Source organism: Gossypium arboreum, chromosome 2, assembly GCF_025698485.1.
Source record: "Gossypium arboreum isolate Shixiya-1 chromosome 2, ASM2569848v2, whole genome shotgun sequence".
Lineage (NCBI taxonomy): Eukaryota > Viridiplantae > Streptophyta > Magnoliopsida > Malvales > Malvaceae > Gossypium > Gossypium arboreum.
In genome coordinates this window covers 75,505,887-75,527,779 of record NC_069071.1, presented here as the reverse complement: position 1 = coordinate 75,527,779, position 21,893 = coordinate 75,505,887, and positions in this window count along the sequence as shown.

The window sequence follows — 21,893 nt, the reverse complement described above, 5'->3', positions numbered from 1 at the left end:
AAGTAATTTGATTATTGAAAATAGTGTTCAAAAAGTCTATACATTTGGCATTTTAAATTATAATCCATAGCGAGAAAATTTGAGTTTTAATAAGTTTTATTCAACTTGAATCGTTATCAGAGTGTCGTCTTCAAATGCAAAGAAACTTAATTATTTAAAAATTTACTGACTGTATCACATGATTCACATTGCTCCCTCTAAAATGAATCTTATCGAGACTTGCCTTTACTTGGTCGACCTCTCTTTTGGAAGTAGAGTTGTCTAAACTTATCCAAATTCATATATATATTTTTAACTTGACGATGGAATTTGATTTCAATTTTACTTAGGTTTAAGTCCTAAATAATGTTCTTGTATATATTTAAAAACAGTATTAATTAAGTCTTAATTGAATATTGCAATTAATTAAGCTATTAATCAAATGTTAGCAATAAATTAAGCCTTTAAAATATAGTTTTCACCAAAGCTCTTAATTGACTGCTAAGTGATTATGTGGCAACCAACGTGAAAAAAAGATGATAATTTGGCGTATAACATTGAAAATGTTGATGTGGAGGGTTAATTGATTTTTATTATTTTATAAGGGCTTAATCAATTTTTAAATTTTATAAAAAATTTTAAAATTATAAAAATATGTTAAATGAAATTATATAAAATTATTAAAATAATAAAAATTATTGCAATTAATAAAATAAAAAATATAAATTTATAAAATTTATAAGAAAGAGTAGTAATTTTAATTTTTAAAATTTTTATATAATTTTTCTATATTTTTCAATTTTATAATTTTCTACAACTTTTAATAATATTTTACTATTTTTAAAAAACTTTTAGTAAAAAAAACTTATTGCCTTTTTTTTTTCTATTCTACGCTACCATGTATCAAACCTTATCTCATGATTAACAACTTTTCCCGCATCACAGATCACATCCAGACATGCAAACGTTTAGACTAGAAATACTGCATAAAAAAGATAACTAATTAAACAACAATGTCCACAAGTATGTCACACACCAAAAGTGGGCCTATATATGAGTTTCGAGGTTAAAATGGGAATTTTAGCTCTAGTGTGGTCGGAAATTTCGTAGCATGATAAATCAAAAATATTTTCGTCTATGGCCTTTATGAAAATCAAATCAACATTTGAAAAAAATACTAAAAAGACTATCAATTTTGAAATGATGACTGGTTTGAAAAAGTGGCTAAATTTTGAGTGTTATGAAGGAGTTATGCCAAAGTTTCAAAAATACCCTATTTTCTCTCTTCTTTTTGTTTTGTCATCCATTGTCTTCCCAAGCCCCTTTCATTCAATTTTGATTCTCAACCTTCATTCCTTTGATTTCTTTCATCCTCATAACACTAATGTAACGCCCTGAATTTTATATTTCTACTTTTCTGAATATGTGACACAACTGTGTATCTGCTTCAGTGGTTAAGTGTTCTGGGAGTGTGTGAGAGGTATTGGGTTCAAGGCTTAACCTTGGAAAATTTTGTTATTTTTGGAATTAAACCCTATCTCTGTTCAATGAGCTTATAGTAAACTGCCTATAGTTTCATATCAAAATGAGCTTGTTGGTTCGAGTGGTAAGGGAGTTAGTGTGTTAGAGGTCCTGTGTTCGAATCCTTGTGTTGGGAGGTTTATGTTTTTCCTTCATTTTGTGTCAGAATTTCGGTGGAGTTGGGATTATGTGGGAGTTATGAGTAGTGGGGGTTGTAGGGGTAAAATAAGAGATTCTGGAGATTTTTGGGGATTATTTTTCCTCTATTCAAATTTTTTGTAACATCTCGAATTAGGGCCTAGTCGGAACAGTGGTTTCGGGACCACAACCCGACGTAAGAAAATTTATTTTATTATATTTTTATGGTCTAAGATTTCACGAAATGATTTCCTGAAAATTTCGTTCAAAAATTTCGACGTTTGGCCACTAAATTTGTTCAAAATGACTAAATTGTAAAAAGTGCAAAAGTTGAGTCTACATGTTAGAGGTATCAAATTGTTATGAAATTTTAAATGGGAGGCCCTAAATGGTAATTAGACCATTGTATAGCTTGTTGGACAAAAATGGCCTTGGATGGATAAAATTTCAAAGAAAGGCAAAAAGGGCATTTTGGTCATTTAGGGGTAAAATGCATTAAAAGACAAATTTTAAAACCCAAATGTGTCCCTTTCTTCTTGCTTCAGCCAAATTTACCAAGGGCAGCTATGGTTAGGGTTTTTCCAAGCTTCCAAGCTCAATAGTAAGTGATTTCGAGCCCTATTTTTAATGTTCTTTACATTTTTGAAATCTCGGTAACATGCTTTAGCTATTTCTACCATTATTTTGAGCTAGGGTTTGTGTTTAAAAATTTACCCATGAATGACATGCTTGTATTTTGATATATAATGGTAGAAAATGAGTGTTGGGTGTTTAATAAACGACTTTTACTAAGCGATTTTCGATGAAAACGTCCGAAAAGACCGTTTTGTAAAAGTTGTAAAATTGGCCACAAATGGGTGATTTAGTGGAAATTGGGGGCTGTCATAGTTATGAAAAATGATCAGCATGTCATAAAACATAAGAAAATAGGATGAATTTTAATTTCTGAGCATTGGGGCAAAACTATAAATATGCAAAAGTTTAGGGGTCAAAATGCAAATTTGTAAAAATATGATTTTTGGACCTCTATGAATAATGTGACTAATTATTAGGATAAATGTGATATTATAGATCAAGGAAAACAAGATTCAGGCTTAGAACGAGGTTGAACAAGGTTAAGCACAAACTCGAAATAAATAGTCGTACTCGAAACCGAGGTAAGTTCATATGTCAATGATAATGCAATGATATTATTATTTTTCATACTTGAACCTAAATTGATGTGTTAATATTGTGTGATGGATATTTATTTAGTTGATATGAAGATTATATATTGTAACAAATGTCAAATTATAATTATATGGAATACCATATTTATCTTATGGACTAATGTCTAATAAACATGGAAATGTGTTAAATTGGATGTACATGCATGAGCTACTATGCCTAATGAGATACTTGATGGAAAGAGAAAAAAATCTCGGTTGAATAAAAAGGGAAATTCGATGGATAGGCCATGGCTTACATGACTTGAGATCCTGCATGTGTTGCAGAAAAGGATTTAGCCCGGACGGGTAATCCATTGATCTCAAATATAGAAAGGATCTAGCTCGGACGGGTGTTCCTTAAGTGATCGAGCCTCCCGAAGAATATGTGTGCATTAACGATTTAGCCCAGACGGGTAATCCGATTAGGGTCTGAATTTAGCCTGGATTGGTAATTCAGATCCGAGCTCATTGAGAGTGCTTGTCGTTACAAGGGATTTAGGCTAGACTGGTAATCCCGACATCACTCTATGAGTTTGTATTACGGGGGATTTAGCCTGGACTGGTAATCCCGCAGTAAGATGTGAGGTTCGCGGGAGTGCGCATATGAAATGATCACTTGTATGAATTGACAGTGAATAGGATATCCATCGAGATTTCGAGAAATTCAACGAGATTAATATGAGAAATGAAATAAAAGGTTCTTTCCATGATACATAATGTATGTTATATGATAATATTATGATGCATGTGAGTTGTCATGTTTGGACGAGTGCAGTGCTAAATGATAGCACAGGTAAGTACTCGAAACCCATGAGCATGTGTTTGACATGTGAAATGAAATGGACTTATGATGATAGTGCAAATGAATGAATGATATTTATGAGAATAATCTCTATGACAAATTCTTGTGAAACAGAGTCGGAGTGATTCTAGACTCCCCTTTCTCAACTTTGGAAAATCACTAGAAATTGTACAAAAATAATTATGAGTTAAAATTAATATGAATGAAATACTTAATGAGACTACTTTCGGTGAAAGAGACGGGAACATTATCTGAGTCTCGTACTAGGAGATAAATAAATTTTAGTGAAAAAAGGTTGAAGCTGTCAAACAGCGAAACAGGGGAGAATTTGACTAATAAACTATACTTCTTGGCTAAACCAAAAATTATGAAAATTTTATGACAAGAATAGATATGAGTCTAGTTTCTGGGAAAATTAACAGATATTAATTTGGAGTTCCTTAGCTCAAGTTATAAATAATTTATCAACTATGACTCGAGTAGATAGCATGACCAGAATATGAATAAAAACATAATTATAGTTATTTTACCTAAGGAAACATGTTATTATAATGCTTATTATTTTCATGTGGACTTACTAAGTGTAAAGCTTACTCCCCCTTTCCATTTTTTCTAGTTTTGACAGGTCAGCTTAGGGTTGGAAATCGTCGGAGGTAGCATCACACTATGGAGCCTTTACCCTTGGAGTATTGACATGTATATGTTAAACGTGTTCAAGTGAGTGGCATGTATAGGAAATTAGTTTTTCTATGATCGATGTTGTTGTGATTAGCCAAATGTATTGGCTTATAATGATTTGTTGTATGTAGCCATGAGATGTGGCTTATAATGATTTTGTCTTGTAAGCCTATTCATCCATGATATGTGTAAATGTCTTGTGATGTGGGTATGTGATTAAGCTTGTTCACTATGTATAAGAAGTATATGGCATATGTACATGGTGAATGCCTTAGGACCATTCGAGGTGGTCATGGCCATGGAATAAATGTGTGATATGGTAATAAGTTGTTAGTGCCCTGAACATGGATGTTTAATTTATAAGTTAGTATAGGACACGGGTAGACCACACGGGCGTGTCCCATAGCCATGTCCCAAAGTCAGTATTGAACACGAGCAGTCCACACGAGCGTGTGCCATGGCCGTGTTTAAAAGTCGGTGTTGCCCACGGACTAAGGGCATGGGCGTGCTTTAAGCCACACGAGCGTGTGTGTAACACCCCGTACCCGAGACCGTCGCCGGAGTCGGACACGAGGGGTTAACGGGCTTAATCCACTTACTAGCACAGTTCATTTTAAAAATTTCCAGACAGCTGGCTAACTGTGTCACTGTCACCTTAAAAATCATATCTTGAGTTCCACAACTAAAAAATCAGTTTCGTGATTTTTCCCTGAAACTAGACTCATATATGCATCTACAAATGTTTTTCTAGAATTTTTGGTCAGGCCAATTAGTACAGTTTATTAGTTAAAGTCTCCCATGTTACAGGGATCGACTACACTGACCTTTGCGCATTACGACTTGGATATCTCCCTGTACAGGGCTTGAATACTGATGTCGTTTGTTTCTACAGAAACTAGACTCGAAAAGGAATCTGTAAATATATGGCATGACTTCTAATTATATCTGGTAAATTTATAATGAATTTCTAAAGTCGGAACAGGGACTCCAGAAACCGTTCTGGCCCTATCTCACGAAAACTTAAATATCTCTTAACATACAAGTCATAGGATCATTTCGTTTCTTCCATGTGAAAGTAAATTAATCAAGGTTTGATTACATAATTTATTCACTATTTAATTCCATTTCTACTATTTTTAGTGATTTTTCAATCTCACATCACTGCTGCTGTCAACATCTGTTACTAAAGCAACTATGCCTATTTCATGATTTTTCCTTGATCTAACTAATAATTCATCATACATATTACAAATTATGATCATGACTAGCCATGCCAAGGGTTAATCATCACCGAGCATCTCCCTACTACACTATTACCAAATCATGAATTTAACACCGAAAATAATCAGCCATGACATATGGCATAATAATCGAGTAGGCCTCGACTAATACTCAACCAAAACCGAATTACCAAGACTTGTGTCCAAACATCATAGAACCAAATCCAACTGAACATTATGCCATTTTCGCATGGCTAAAGTTTACATACCCAATTTCAACAAAACATAATAGCCTATACATGCCGAAATGTTCTCCTAGACCAACTAAAAAGAAGATACCAAAAGTTGCTAGCCGGTGTGATGACTTCGACGACGGTCCCGAGCACACAAAATGGATCAAGAACCTAAATAAGCAACAAATAAGCACACCAAATGAGTACATGACTCAGTAAGTCGTAAGCACTACTCTATCGTCCAACAATAACAATCATAAGTGAAAAACAAATAATACAAAATCAATTTTTCCAACCATAACAAACTATGCTGAAATTTCTTAAATTTTTGGTTCGATCTCATGCCAAGTCCTTCAATCAAATCAAATGCCAAGTCAGCCCAATCGATTTAGATCCATTTCCTCAAGTTTGGAACAACGATGCGCTAGATAATTTTTGCATACACCACACAATCTCAATTTTGATATTTAGTTAGTAGCTCAATCACTTACCTCGTTCATGCACAATTTATATCAACAACTGAATGTTGCACACATAGTGCTTATTATGTTCGCACACATAGTGCCATAGTAAATCGCACACATAGTGCCATAGTAAATCGCACACATAGTGCATTTGAGATTCCCTCATGCTTCAACCTCCCAATCGGCACACATAGTGCCACATAATTTTGCACACATAGTGCCCTATGTTGTTTCATCATGGTAAAGCAATTTACTTAACTCAAATTGTACATATGGTCATATTATTAAGTAGGGGAATCATTCTGAAAAATATCTATCCAAGGAGTTCTAGCAAAAAGTGCTTAAGGACTTACCTTGTGTTGGGTATAACGGTTCCGACCCGGCTACTCGATGTCCTTGGCTTTGCCCTTGCTTGATTCCCCTTCTTTAACTTCTCGGGCTCAACCTAGATGCAATTATGGCCGAATTTCTCCAAAGCTTTTCTCTCCTTCTTTTACTTGGTTTTTCGGCTAAAGGATAGCAAGGATGAACACACACTTTTTTTTTGTTCATTTTCTTATTATTAATCTTTATTTCTTCTCTATTTTAATTACTCACCAATATTAAATAATAAATAACATAACCTTGGAAGAATGAAGCCATGCTTGGCCGGCCACTCAACATAGTTTGGGGCATTTTGACATGCAAACCCAAATTTTCATATTTCAATACTATTTGGTCCTTACTTATTTACCTATCAAATTTTCTAAGTCTCTCAACTAAATCCTTTCAAGCAAGATTCACATTCTAAAGATAAAAATTAAAACATCAAATTTTTATACAAGTACTACCACACATATAAGGTATGCAAATAAAATTTTAACTAAATTTTATGACTCGGTTTTGTGGTCCCGAAACCATATTCCGACCAGGGTCAAATTAGGGCTGTTACAGTGTGTGTCCACACTGTCCATCTACACTGGTGTGTGACACTCCTAAGCTAGAAATTTTTAAGTTGCCTAAAGTTTACCGAATGTTTTTGGTTTTGTCCCGAACCGCCCTAATGTAGATTATAGGCCTCAATGGCCTGTATAAGGGACGATATGCATATGTTCTAGAAGTTTTAATTTTTTGGGGAAATTTGGTGACCCGATTTTGTATGTTTATGAATGTTTAAATCTGGTAATGCCTCGAGCCCTGTCCCGGTGTTGGATACGGGTGAGGGGTGTTATATTTAGTGGTATCAGAGCAATGGTTTAGTCAGTTCATGGACTAACGTAGCATATGTATGAGAGTTCAACTATACATGCCACCGATCTGTGATAGTGTGATGTCTCCCGACGTGCATGAGAGCCATTTTGTTTAGACAATGGTGCCCTCCAACTGAGCTATACCAACCATGTTTGATGAGAAGCTAAGGCATTCGGGTAAAGTACAGTTATGATGAGCTTAAAATTTGAATAATATGAATAAACTTTCATGATATGTATGCGATAACATATGAGATGAAAGTTTAAACTGTGATGTATTTGTCCATATTTGTTTGGCCTTTATAAAAGGTATATGTCTGATTTGCTGGATTGAATGAATAAGATTAGTAGGCTGTCCAAAATTCATAGAATGCATACCTAAATATACTTGTTTAAATATGACAACTGAAAAGTTCTTGTCATATGAACTTGAATAAAAGTTTGCCTGAAGTGAATGATATGTTTATGAAAATGTTATTTTGATAATGAACTAGTGATATATGTATATGAGTATGAGAAATGAGTTAGGGATCTTACAACCCCACCCCCTTACCAGAGTGGTGTTTTGTGAAGGAATTTCACAAGAATCATATTGAATAAGTCCACAAATATGTTACCAAAGGGTTCAGCTATTAAATGGTTATGAACATGATCAGAGATTAAATCGGGTTGATAAATAACAACAGGACTAGTAAGGTAAGATGTTGGGAAATGTATTAACTGGAAATTTCTTCAGAACTGAACTTCTTTAATGAGAAGCATAATATGAGATTTATGAGGGTAGAATAACTGAAGAATAATGTTGAAAGGTAAGATACCATATTATTGCAGTCTTTTCCCAGGTATTCTGTATGTTTAACTGTTCTCGAAAATATTTTTACGGTTGCTGCCCTACCGATAAAATCCTTGATTTATGGGAGTGCTTCCTAATCATGATGTATAGACGAAAATATTGATAGCCTGACTGGTACATAATCTGTATTGCTCTATGTCTCTCCGGCATATCATTACATTCCATCTAATGGGACTTTATGAAATAATACGCACGATGATATAAATCTGTTTCTCCAAATTGATGCTCTATTCAATATACATATATGGGAATATAAATTATGCTTATTGCATTTAATCCCAGTGGGTTGGATTGATGTATTCTTCTGGACTTCATTTCTCTGAAGAAGTATCAAGATCCTTCACATCTTTCTTATGAACATTTTTCTAGATCTTTCATTATGATATGGTATCTTGGATTTCTGTACCTTGGATATCTTTATCTTTGATTCCTCTGTCATGGATTTCTTTATTCTGGTTTTCTTGTTATCTTCATCTCGTAAAATTACCAATGATCACTTGTATTCAAGATATGTTCTTCAACCTATAATGGCTATGTCGATTATAAACGTGTTCCTGGTTCGATTATAGTAACATGATGACCTCCGTATCTGGATTTCTGTAAATCTTCGTGTAAAGAACTGATATCAATAAAGGCATACATGATGAAAATTGCAATTTCAGTTTGTATGGTGGGTTCCTTTCCTCGAGTAAGTTAACCCAATTTAATACATTCAATTGAGGCATTTTTGTTATCTTGAGCTAATGCAATTGAAATAGACCTTGGTTAGTATGATAAGTTAGTTTGAATGGTTTCATGTAAAACTGTCCTATCAACTGAAAAAGAGGAACTTTTAAAATGTCATTTATTGATGATTAATACCGACTCAGTGGTTCAAGTGGTATTGATTATTATTTGAAAGATTAAATAAAGTATTCGTGTCTGGAAACAAGATTTTACCTCTCTTTGGGTAAAGGATAGATAGTCTGAATGAAAGTGCATATATATATATATATCTTAAGAGACCTTGATACGATTTAAAGCTGTTCTGAATGATAAAATTTCTGTCTTGTGAAAGTTGAATGGTTATTACATGTTATTAAAGCTTTGAATGAGCGAGAATGTTATTGACCAAAGTCTTTGAACGGATGGGGTATGTGCTGAATAAAAAAAAATTTCTTGAATTTCAATAATGTGTTATTGAATAAATTGTGATGTGTCCTAAGTCAGTAAAGCAATGGGATGGCTAATGTATCTACTGTCCTAAAGGGAATTAAGTGTGAAATTGTGCAACTGACTTAAGTCAATTATTGCCTGATTTCTGATAAGGGAAGAATATGGTTACAAGCACTTGAAATAAAAATTTCGGGCTTATACAGAGAGTTTGCAAGAAAAATCACAGGAGTAATATATTGATGATCAAGTTTAGAACTCGACATTTCTAATCTTTGTAATTGAACACATGAAAGGTTATCAGGACTACTGCTGAACATCGGGTGATATCAGAATGATCTTCGTCAGTAGTGATATTAGAATGGAAATGAAAACGAGATGATTATGGATTTCTTGTCAAGATTATTCTTATATTTGAAAGAGAAAAGGGATGTAAGGATTTTTGGTTGACATATGATAAAATTCGCAAATCATCTTGGTAAATGTTAAATCTGCCAACGGGTTAATGGAATCTTGTATTGAATAGAGTATCAGATTTCTTGGGAAGCTAGTCCTGGTTAATTGGATTAAGATACGGACTTTCATATATCATGAGTTATTGGGAAAGCTAAATAAGACCCTAGATTTTAATGAAGGCTAAAGTAAAAGGTTCTTTATCACTAATTATGAGATAGTAAAGATTATGAGGAGCTAAACCACTCTTCCGGTAAGATTTTCGGGGACGAAAATCCTTAACGATGGGAGAAATGTAACATCCCGAATTAGGGTCTAGCCGAAACAGTGGTTTCGGGACCATAAATCTGACGTACGAAAATTTATTTTTATTATATTTTTATGGTCTACGATTTCACAGAATGATTTCGTCAAAATTTCGTTCGAAAATTTCGACGTTTGGGCACTCAATTTGGTCAAAAGGACTAAATTGTAAAAAGTGCAAAAGTTGAGTTCTACATGTTAGACGTATCAAATTGTTATGAAATTTTAAATGGGCAGTCCTTAAATGGTAATTAGACCATTGTATAAATTTTGGACAAAAATGGCCTTGGATGGATAAAATTTCAAAGAAAGGCAAAAAGGGCATTTTGGTCATTTAGGGGTAAAATGCATTAAAAGACAAATTTTAAAACCCAAATGTGTCCCTTTCTTCTTGCTTGAGCCGAATTTACCTAGGGCAGCTATGGTTAGGGTTTTTCTAAGCTTCCAAGCTCAATAGTAAGTGATTCTGAGCCCCATTTTTAATGTTCTTTATATTTTTGAAATCTCAATAACATGCTTTAGCTATTTCTACCATTATTTTGAGCTAGGGTTTGTGTTTAAAAATTTACCCATGAATGACATGCTTGTATTTTGATATATAATGGTATAAAATGAGTGTTGGGTGTTTAATAAACAACTTTTACTAAGCGATTTTCGATGAAAACGTCCGGAAAGACCGTTTTGTAAAAGTTGTAAAATTGGCCATAAATGGGTGATTTAGTGGAAATTGGGGGCTGTCATAGTTATGAAAAATGATCAGCATGCCATAAAAAATAATAAAATTGGATGAATATTAATTTCTGAGCATTGGGGAAAAAGTGAAAATATGAAAAATTTAGGGGTCAAAATGCAAATTTGTAAAAATTTGATTTTTGGACCCCTATGAATAAAGTGACTAATTAGTAGGCTAAATTTGATATTATAGATCAAGGAAAACAAGATTCGGGCTTAGAACGAGGTTGAACAAGGTTAAGCACAAACTCGAAATAAATAGTCGTACTCGAAACTGAGGTAAGTTCATATGTCACTGATAATGCAGTGATATTATTATTATTCATACTTGAACCTAAGTTGATGTGTTAACATTGTGTGATGGATATTTATTTAGTTGATATGAAGATTATATATTGTAACAAATGCCAAATTATAATTATATGCAATACTATGTTTATCTTATGGACTAATGTCTAAATAAACATGGAAATGTGTTAAATTGGATGTACATGCATGAGCGGCTATGCCTAATGAGATACTTGATGGAAAGAGAAAAAAATCTCAATTGAATAAAAAGGGAAATTCGATGGATAAACCATGGCTTACATGACTTGAGATCCTGCATGTGTTGCAGAAAAGGATTTAGCCCGGACGGGTAATCCGTTGATCTCAAATATAGAAAGGATCTAGCCCGGACGGGTGTTCCTTAAGTGATCGAGCCTCCCGAAGAATATGTGTGCATTAAGGATTCAGGCCAGATGGTTAATCCGATTGGGGTCTGAATTTAGCCTGGACTGGTAATTCAAATTCGAGCTCATTGAGAGTGCTTGTCGTTACAAGGGATTTAGGCTGGACTGGTAATCCTGACATCACTCCATGAGTTTATATTACAAGGGATTTAGCCTGGACTGGTAATCCCACCGTAAGATGTGAGGTTCGAGGGAGTGCACATATGAAATGATCACTTGTATAAATTGACGGTGAATGGGATATCCATCGAGATTCCGAGAAATTCAACGAGATTAATATGAGAAATGAAATAAAAGGTTCTTGCCATGATACATAATGTATGTTATATGATAATATTATGATGCATGTGAGTTGTCATGCTTAGACGAGTGTAGTGCTAAATGATAGCACAGGTAAGTACTCGAAACCCATGAGCACGTGTTTGACATGTGAAATGAAATGGACTTATGACAATAGTGCAAATGAATGAATGATATTTATGAGAATGATTTCTATGACAAATTTGTGATGGTTATTATCTTGTTGCACTAAGACAGATTTGGTACATCAGCATTGGTCTTACTTTGAAAATCCACAAAAAATTGTGGAAATTGAATTAAAGACTGAATAAAATATGTAATTAAATCTTACTGAGTATAGTTTCATATAAAGGAAACGGTGTAAGAAAAAGAATTTTGTATCATGAGATATTTGAATTCTTGTGAGATAAAGAGTCAGAGTGATTCTAGACTCCCCTTTCTCAACTTTTGAAAATCACTAGAAATTGTACAAACATAATTGTGAGTTAAATATAATATGAATGAAATCCTTAATGAGTCTACTTTCAGGTGAAAGAGACGGGAACATTATCCGAGTCTCGTACTAGGGGATAAATAAATTTTAGTGAAGAAAGGTCGAAGCCGTCAAACAGCAAAACAGGGGAGACTTTGAATAATAAACTGTACTTATTGGTTAAACCAAAAATTTTGAAAATTTTATGATAAGAATAGATATGAGTTTATTTTCTGGAAAAATTGATAGATATTAATTTGGAGTTCCTTAGCTCGAGTTATAAATAATTTATCAACTATGACTCGAGTAGATAGCTTGACCAGAATATAAATAAAAGCATAATTATAGTTATTTTACCTAAGGAAATATGTTATTATAATGCTTATTATTTTCATATGGACTTACTAAGCGTAAAGCTTACTCCCCCTTTCCATTTTTTCTAGTTTTGACAGGTCAGCTCGGGGTTGGAGATCATCGAAGGTAGCATCACACTATCGAGCCCTTACCTTTGGAGTATTGACATGTATATGTTAAACGTGTTCAAGTGAGTGGCACGTATAAGGACTTAGTTTTTTTTATGATCAATGTTGTTGTGATTAGCGAAATGTATTGGCTTATAATGATTTGTTGTATGTAGCCATGAGATGTGGCTTATAATGATTTTGGCTTTTAGGCCTATTCATCCATGATATGTGTAAATGTCTTGTGATGTGGGTATGTGATTATGCTTGTTCACTATGTATACATGGTGAATGCCTTAGGACCATTCGAGGTGGTCATGGCTATGGAATAAATGTGTGATATGGTAATAAGTTGTTAGTGCCCTGAACATGGATGTTTAATTTATAAGTTAGTATAGGACACGGGTAGGCCACACGGGCGTGTCCCATAGCCATGCCCCAAAGTTAGTATTGAACACGGGCAGTCCATACGGGCGTGTACCATGACCATGTTTAAAAGTCAGTGTTGCCCATGGACTAAGGGCGTGGGCGTGCCCTAAGCCACACGGGCGTGTGAGCCCACACTGCCCATCTACACTGGCGTGTGACACTCTTAAGCTAGAAATTTTTAAGTTGCCCAAAGTTTACCGAATGTTTTCGATTTTTTCCCGAACCGCCCTAATGTAGATTATAGGCCTCAATGGCCTGTATAAGGGACGATATGCATATGTTCTAGAATTTTTAATTTTTGGGTGAAATTTGGTGACCTGGTTTTGTATGTTTATGAATGTTTAAGTCTAGTAATGCCTCGAGCCCTGTCCCGATGTTGGATACGGGTGAGGGGTGTTACATTTTCTCTTTTATCCGAAGAAGAATCTGACGTCAAACTTTTTTTTGTTTTTCTTTTTCTTACGTGAACCCTTCCTTTGCTTTTCTTTGTGGAAATTGGTGGAAATTCCCTCTTGTTCTTCGTGTTGTTCTAGTGCTTATTAGTGTTTGCCGTGTGGTTTAGGTAAGAGGGTCACTTTCCTTTTGATTTTCGATAACTATTGGATATACCTTCACTTGTAATGTGATTTTGGCACGGTTAGAGGTTTGATTCTTACAGAATTCTAGTGTGGGTGAAGGTGGTGGAGAAGGAAACATGTTTTGATGATTTAACCATGTTATTATCTGTGCTAGTCGTCGGTAAGTTGCTTGCGCTGTTTCGGGTTTTTGTAGTGACTCGTAAATTGGGGGATTGATGACCAATGGATTCCTATTTCTTAGGTCTTGGAGGCTAGTGGTTGCTGTAGCGTCTTAAACTAACTAGGTGTGTACCCAAAATGCAAGAAAATGAGGTTTCGACAGAAGTCGAAAAAGTCCACTATAGACTCTCCCATATATCTGAAATTTTCCCTAGGGTTGCACGGGTCGTCCCAAATGACTGTGGGCCTACTATAGGGTCAGTAAGGGCTAACAAACCCTAAACTGTATGATTTATTTAAATGATAACTTATATAGAGCATGATAGAATTGTGCATGTATGATTATTGATCTGTATGACTATCTATAATTTGATTGATAGCATGTTGAGCATGTTAAACTGCATAACTGTTTCTGTTTCTGATATTGTTATTGGGTGGGATGATGTTTATTGGGGAAAGTGTTCTGAAAGGCAGTTTATGCCTATTATCTGGCAGCATAGCTTCATTATATCTGTTATGTGTCGTATTGGTACAACATGGTGTGCAGGGCTAGGTGGGTGTTTTAAACCCCACATGGTATGTAGGGATGGTCGGAGATGGTGTGTAGAGGATGGGGATAAGATATCTGATTTCTAATTCTGACTGGCACATCTGTATCTATATCTGAGATGGGCTTAGGGCCGAATCTGTATTTGCATTTATAATGGACTTAGGCCCTAATTAGTTTCTGTCTGATGTTTGATAATCAGTATGTTTTCATGTCTAATTTTGCTGGGTTACACACTGAATTTACGTAAACTTACCCCTTTTATGTTTGTTCTATACAGGTAATCCATAGGGTTATGCAGATCGGTGCAGTGGAGGACTCGACAGTGACCACCCACTTTTTCTGTTTTATTTTATGGTTTTATTTAAGTTTTGGCTTTGAGATTGAAAAGGTTGTATTTTCTGGGACTCTCTGGACTCCTTTAAACTATTTTCCGTTGGTTTTTGGTTTTCGTTTTAACTTCCTTATAACAATGATGGTTTTACCTAAAACATGATTCTCTTAAAATGCGAACCGTTTTCCGTCATAACAATGATTTTCCTATGCTTCCGCTAAAATGATACGTTTTAAGGAAAGTTGACTAATTGAATATACGTTTCGAAATAAATGAAAGCAATTAAGGGTTTTAAGCTTAAGATTTTATCGAGTTAACTCAGTTTTCAAAATCCCTTTCATGTGGCATCACCAGATTTGGCCATAACTTCTAGGCTGGGTTTGGGGTGTTACATTTAGTGGTACCACAGCCAAGTTGCAAAACTCGATTGTGAATTTTGGGTTCCAAAATTTGGTTTTAAAGAATTGGTTTTCAAATGATTTTAGACACTCTGATTAGCATGTGGTACACGAAGTCTCTAGCGCCGATCCTGTAAGTATCCTAAAACTTAGATAGTTTAATTTGAAATACTGTAGATAGCATACTCTGAAAACACTATAATTAGTATTCTCTAAAACTTTAGTGAAACGAATAGAGACTGAAACCTTCAGAAAAATTACTGAACCTCTAATATTTACTACATAAAACATTTGTTAACAAATATTGTACTGATGCATAAAACTCTTAATGTAGATAAACTCAATTAGACAATGAGCCCACAAGGTATTTGTGAACGTGGTACTCGAGGCCGTGGTAGAGGCCGTTAAGGGGTTCGATCTGAGTCCTCATCTTTGGGAAGTATGGCAAATTAGGACACTAATAACACACCTGTGTCACCTACTACTGAGACTGAGTCTCAGAGTCCTTCAACTGGGGACGACGCACTGTCTCAAGCCATGCTGAGAATATTAAAGAGGGTCACTGGACCCAATTCAGGATCTGGGGGCCGAGGGTCGATAACTAAGCGACTCCGGTCTAATGGAGCTAAGTTGTTTAGGGGTGTCACAAGATTAGCCCCTAATGTGGCTGAGTATTGGTTGGAGGCTACTGAGAGGATTATGGATGATTTGAATTGTACCCCCGAGCAGAAATTGAAGGCTGCAGTCTCCTTGCTTCGTGATGAGGCCTATTAGTGGTGATTGATAATTAAGGAGGGCACTTAACTAGATCGCCTGACTTGGGTGTAACACCCCTTACCCGTACCCGAGACCGGGACTAGGTACGAGACTTACCGTACATAAACAAGGCATTTTCGGAAAATACATGTTATCAACTTTCACTCCAATTTAAAACCAATCAACCAAAATCATATTGTCTCTATTATGGACCTAAGAGGTCCAAAACATACATTAAAGCGATCCGGGACTAAACCGAGAACTCAAGAAAATTTTAGAAAAATTTCTAGGTTTAAACCTCACATGCCCATGGGGAGGCAATGCACACACCCGTGTGCATTGGGACACGCCTTTGTTCCTTACCCTTGTTGAATTATTGGAATTATTTCTCATTTTGAACCTACAGGAGTTTTCACACGGACAAGCACACGCCCATGTCCCTGGTCTGTGTCCCTCACACGACCTAGACATGCCCGTGTCATCGCTAGTGTCCAAAAACCTGGACATTCTGTTTATGATGTCATCATCCATCTAGAGGCACATGGCCAAGGCACACGCTCGTGTACTAGGCCGTGTCCTCCACACGATTGAGACACATAACCGTGTCTCTACCAGTGTACTTACTACCACGCATACTGACCCAAAATTTTAGGTGCAGGGGACACACGACCGTACAACACGTCCATGGGGCTGCCCGTGTGACGCAGGGCCTAGACATATACCCGTGTGTCTAACTGTGTGGACCTTTTTTAGAGGCTATTTTCCAAGCCAAGGGTCACCCTCAACATCCATACACATTTATAAACTTCAATGGTATTTAACATGGCCTAAATATGTCCATACCTTACCTTGGCATAGTTTTTTGCATGCTAACCTCATCTCATTGGTTTAGCACATGCTAAGTTATACTTTTTGTTAGGGATTACCACTCCGATAATCATATTTTATACTTGGCTCGTTTTATAACTCATTGCCAATTATAACCTAGCCATCTCCAAGTGATTCGACCAGATTACACATATCCACCCATGGTATATCACATTAACCATCTCATGAAACATTCAAGCATGACATGCACAATTAATAGGCTTACAACCTTCATCAAAATGAGCCATATCCTATGGCCATATACAAAATGAATAAATATATCATTCAAGCCCTTACATTGGCTAGCCCAATGACACATATAACAAAATAACCATGACTCCTAACATGCCATTATAACAAAATAAAAGTTTCTATATACTAAAATAAGACAAGTTGATAGTGTTGACAAAGCTCCGACCATCTTCCAACCTTCACGAGTCCTTGAGCTCTGAAAAATAAGGGAAAAGAAAGAGGGGTAAGCATTTACATGCTTAGTAAGTCTAGATAACTGGAAAGTAAACTTACCAGTTAATTAACATACAACCATATTAGGCAATAATTCCAACAAGTATGAAATAGTTTCCCTATCACATGAACTCAATCATCAAGTTGGTCTCATATCAATACATCATGTCATTTTTTTTAGATGAGCTCATCAACTCAATATTTCCATTCTTTATTTCTCATGTTAATCTCGTTGAAATTCTCGAAAATTTCAATGGATAGCCCAATTACCGTCAAGTCATACAAGTGATCATCTCAAGTACGCACTCCCGTGAACCTTATATCGTACGGCGAGATTACCAATCTAGGCTAAATCCCCCGTAGTATCAACTCATAGAGCATTGTTGGGATTACCAGTCCAGGCCAAATCCCTTTCAACGACAATTGCTCTTATAAACTTGGATCTGAATTGTCAGTCTAGGCTAAATTCAATCCTCAATAGGATTACCCGTCCAGGCTAAATCCTTATTGCATCAATATTCTTTGGAAGGCTTGATCACTTAAGGAACACCAATCCGGGCTAGATCCATTCTATATTGAGATCAGCAGATTACCTGTCCGGGATAAATCCTTTTCTGCAACACATGTAGGATCTCAAGTCATGTAGCCATAATTTAACCATCAGATTTCCTTTTTTATTTCAACCGGGACATTTATCATCTTTTTATTTACACTAGCATGTCTTATGGACTATCATGCAATGAATATCTAATTATCACACATTCAAGAACATACATTTTTAAGTATATTAAGAGTTTACTTCGGGTTATACAAATTTACTTAGTAGTCGTTTCGGATTCGTGTCTCGGTTATTCCGTCGACCTCCGGAATTGGTTCCTCGAGGCTTATATCAATAAAATTAGACTATTAATACATCACATTTTTCATTTTAGGATTAAAACTCACCCCGGGGCAAAATGACCATTTTGCCCCTAACTTTTCACAATATTTACAATTTAGTCCTCAGGCTCGTATAATGAAATGCAAGTAATTCCTTGGCTACCTAACCCTAGCTGAATGTTATTCACACTTATAGCAGCCCATTTTTTCCCTTCTTTCTATATTTTCTACCCATTTTTACAATTTTTAGAATTTAGTCCTTTAAGCCATTACCATGAAAAACCACTTAGTAAAAGTTGTTTACCATCCTTTAAACTCCAATATTCCTTCATAAATCATCAAAAAACAAACATATCATGCATGGATAATTTTCTAAACATGAACTCTAGCTTGAAGTATGGGTAGAAATAGAGAGAGCATGTTACGAGGATCTAAAAAATACGAAGAACATTAAAAACAGGGGTAGTATTGACTTATTATCAAGCTTGAAATGTGAAAAACCATAGCTTTGGAGACCCTTAGAATTTCAGCAGCATGGAGAAGAAAATGAGTTGATTTTAGCTTGATTTTTCCTTTTTTATTTAGTTTATTACCAAATGACCAAAATACGCTTTCTTACTAAACTTCCAAAATTTTCCATGCATGCCCATTTTTGTCCAAAAACTTAGAAATTGGGTAAATTACTCTTTAAGGACCTCTAATTAATATTCCAAAGCAATTTCATACAATTTTCTTCTAGAACCCAAGTTTTGCAATTTATTCAAATTGGTCCCTAATTTCCAATTGAACACCTTGCACATAGAATTTCTTCATGAAACTTTAACACATGATTATTCCCATATCCTAGACTTCATAATGATCATAAAATAATTATTTTAATGTTAGATTTGTGGTCCCGAAACCACTATTCTGACTAGGCCCAAATTCGGGATGTTACATTGGGAATTCTTTAATACTACATTTCATGAAACTTTAACACATGCTTATTCCCATATCGTAGACTTCATAATGATCATTAAATAATTATTTTAACGTCAGATTTGTGGTCCCGAAACAACTATTCTGACTAGGCCCTAATTCGGAATGTTACATTGGGAATTCTTTAATACTACATTTCAGAGCAAGTATATGGGAGCTAGCTACGTCGATGCTCACAGGCCTGAGTTTCTAAACCTCACACAAGGTGATCGATCTATAGCCGAGTATGAGGTCAAATTTCTGAGGTTGAGCCGTTACGCTCGAGGCATGGTGCCGTCCGAGTATGAGAGGTGTGTTAGGTTTGAGAACGGCCTAAGAGATAATTTGAGGGTTTTGATTACTTCGCAGAGGGAACGTGAGTTTTTTTCTGGTAGAGAAGGCGAAGATAGTCGAGGATGTTAAGTGCGCGAAGCGCCAGAATAGAAAGAGGAAGAGAGGTAAGAATAAGAGAGATTCAGACCTTCGAGTTCTGTGCAAAGGCCTAAGAAAAAGATCAGATCTGATGGACCAGTTAGAGTAGGAGACCCTGTTGCTTCACTGGGATGCTGCCTTGTGGAGATTGTGGGAGACGCCATCCGAGCAAGTGCTGGAGGAGGATTATGGCTTGTTTGAGGTGTGGGTCTCTTGAGCACCATATTAGAGAGTGTCCACAGTGGGCAGATCAGATGCAAGCTTTAGCTCTGAGTACTGTACAACCTCAAAGAGTAGTTTAGCAGCCACCTAGGGGCCATGGACAAGCTAGGGGTGGTAACGGTATTGGTCGTGGATAGAGAGCAACAGGCAGAGGTGCTAGTCAAACCAAGACGAGGCAGTCTGCTTTGGTTTATACTGTACATTATCGAGAGGATAAAGATGCTCCTAACATCATCACCGATATGTTCTTTATATTTGATGTACCATACTTGGCTTTTATAGACATAAGGTCTACTCACTCATACATAGCTAGTACTGTATCTGAAACTTTGGGGATTTCTATAGAGAGCACTATTAGTAAGGTTACTACACTGAGTCCGTTAGGGCTGTCTGTTTAGGTTAGTAAACTCTATAGGGATGTTTTGTTAGAGGTGCAATGGACTATTTTTCTGGTGAATCTGATAAAACTTCTATTTGGGGAATTTGACCTAATTCTGGGTATGGACTGGTTGGTGGAGCACTGAGTCAGTTTGGACTGCGCATCTAAATAGGTCATTTTGAGGACCAAGGATGATGTGGAGGTGGTTATGATTTGTCATCATCGAGACTATCTGTCACATGTAATCTCTGCCCTAGTAGCTGAGAAACTGGTTCGAAGTTAGCGTACTTGGCCTACGAAAGTGTTTCTGGTTTTGGGGACTCTTCTGTTGGGAATATCAGGACAGTAAAAGATTTTTTAGACATCTTTCCTAGGGAGTTACTGGGATTGCCTCCTAATTGGGAAGTGGTGTTTGGGATTAAGCTTCTTCTGGGTACGGCTCCGGTGTCTATTGGCTTTACCGTATGGCACCGTAAGAGCTTACTGAACTTAAGGCTCAACTGCAAGAGCTTCTAGATCATGGTTTCCTCCCTCCTAGTGTGTCTCTCTAGGGAGCACCAGTTCTATTTGTTAAGAAGAGCAATAGGACTATGAGGATGTGCATCGATTATCGGTAGTTGAATAAGTTGACTGTGAAGAATAAGTATCTGCTTCTGATGATCGATGACTTGTTTAATCAGTTCTGAGGGGCTTTTGTATTCTCCAATATTCATTTTCGATCGAGGTATCATCAATTGAGGGTTAAGGAGGCTGATGTTCAAAAGAATGCATTTAAGACTTGTTATGGCCATTACGAGTTCCTAGTTATACCTTTCGGTTTGATGAATGCACTGGCTGCATTTATGGATCTGATGAACCAAGTGTTTCAGCCCTATCTGGATTAGTTTATCGTGGTCTTCATCGATGAAATTTTGATTTACTCTAAGACTGAAGATGAGCATGGTGAGCATCTTAGAGTAGTGCTTCAGATTCTACTTGAGAAACAGCTTTACGCTAAGTTAAGCAAGTGTGAGTTTTGGTTGTGTGAAGTAACCTTTCTGGGCCACATGGTTTCTACTGAGGGGATTCATTTTGATCCTCGTAAGATCAAGGCTGTGCTGGACTAGAAATAGCCTAAGAGTGTATCTGAGATCCGTAGCTTTCTGGATTTGGCGAGATACTATCGATATCTCGTTGAGAGGTTCTCTTTGATTGCTACGCTGTTGACTAAGCTTCTGCGTAAAGGTGTTCTGTTTGTTTAGACTGATGCGCAGTAATGGAGCTTCGAGAAGCTCAAAACTATTCTGACTCAGGCTCCTATTCTGATACAGCCTAAATCTGGTAAAGAGTTTGAAGTGTACAGTGATACATCGCACGTCAGTTTGGGATGTGTTCTGATGTAAGATGAGAAAGTTATGGCCTATGCATCCAGTCAGCATAAGACGCATGAGGAAAATTATCTGACGCATGACCTCAAATTGGTTGCAGTAGCTTTTACGTTGAAAGTCTAGAGACACTATCTGTATGGTGAGAGGTGTATCATCTACACCGATCACAAGATTCTCAAAAAGAGTTAAATTTTA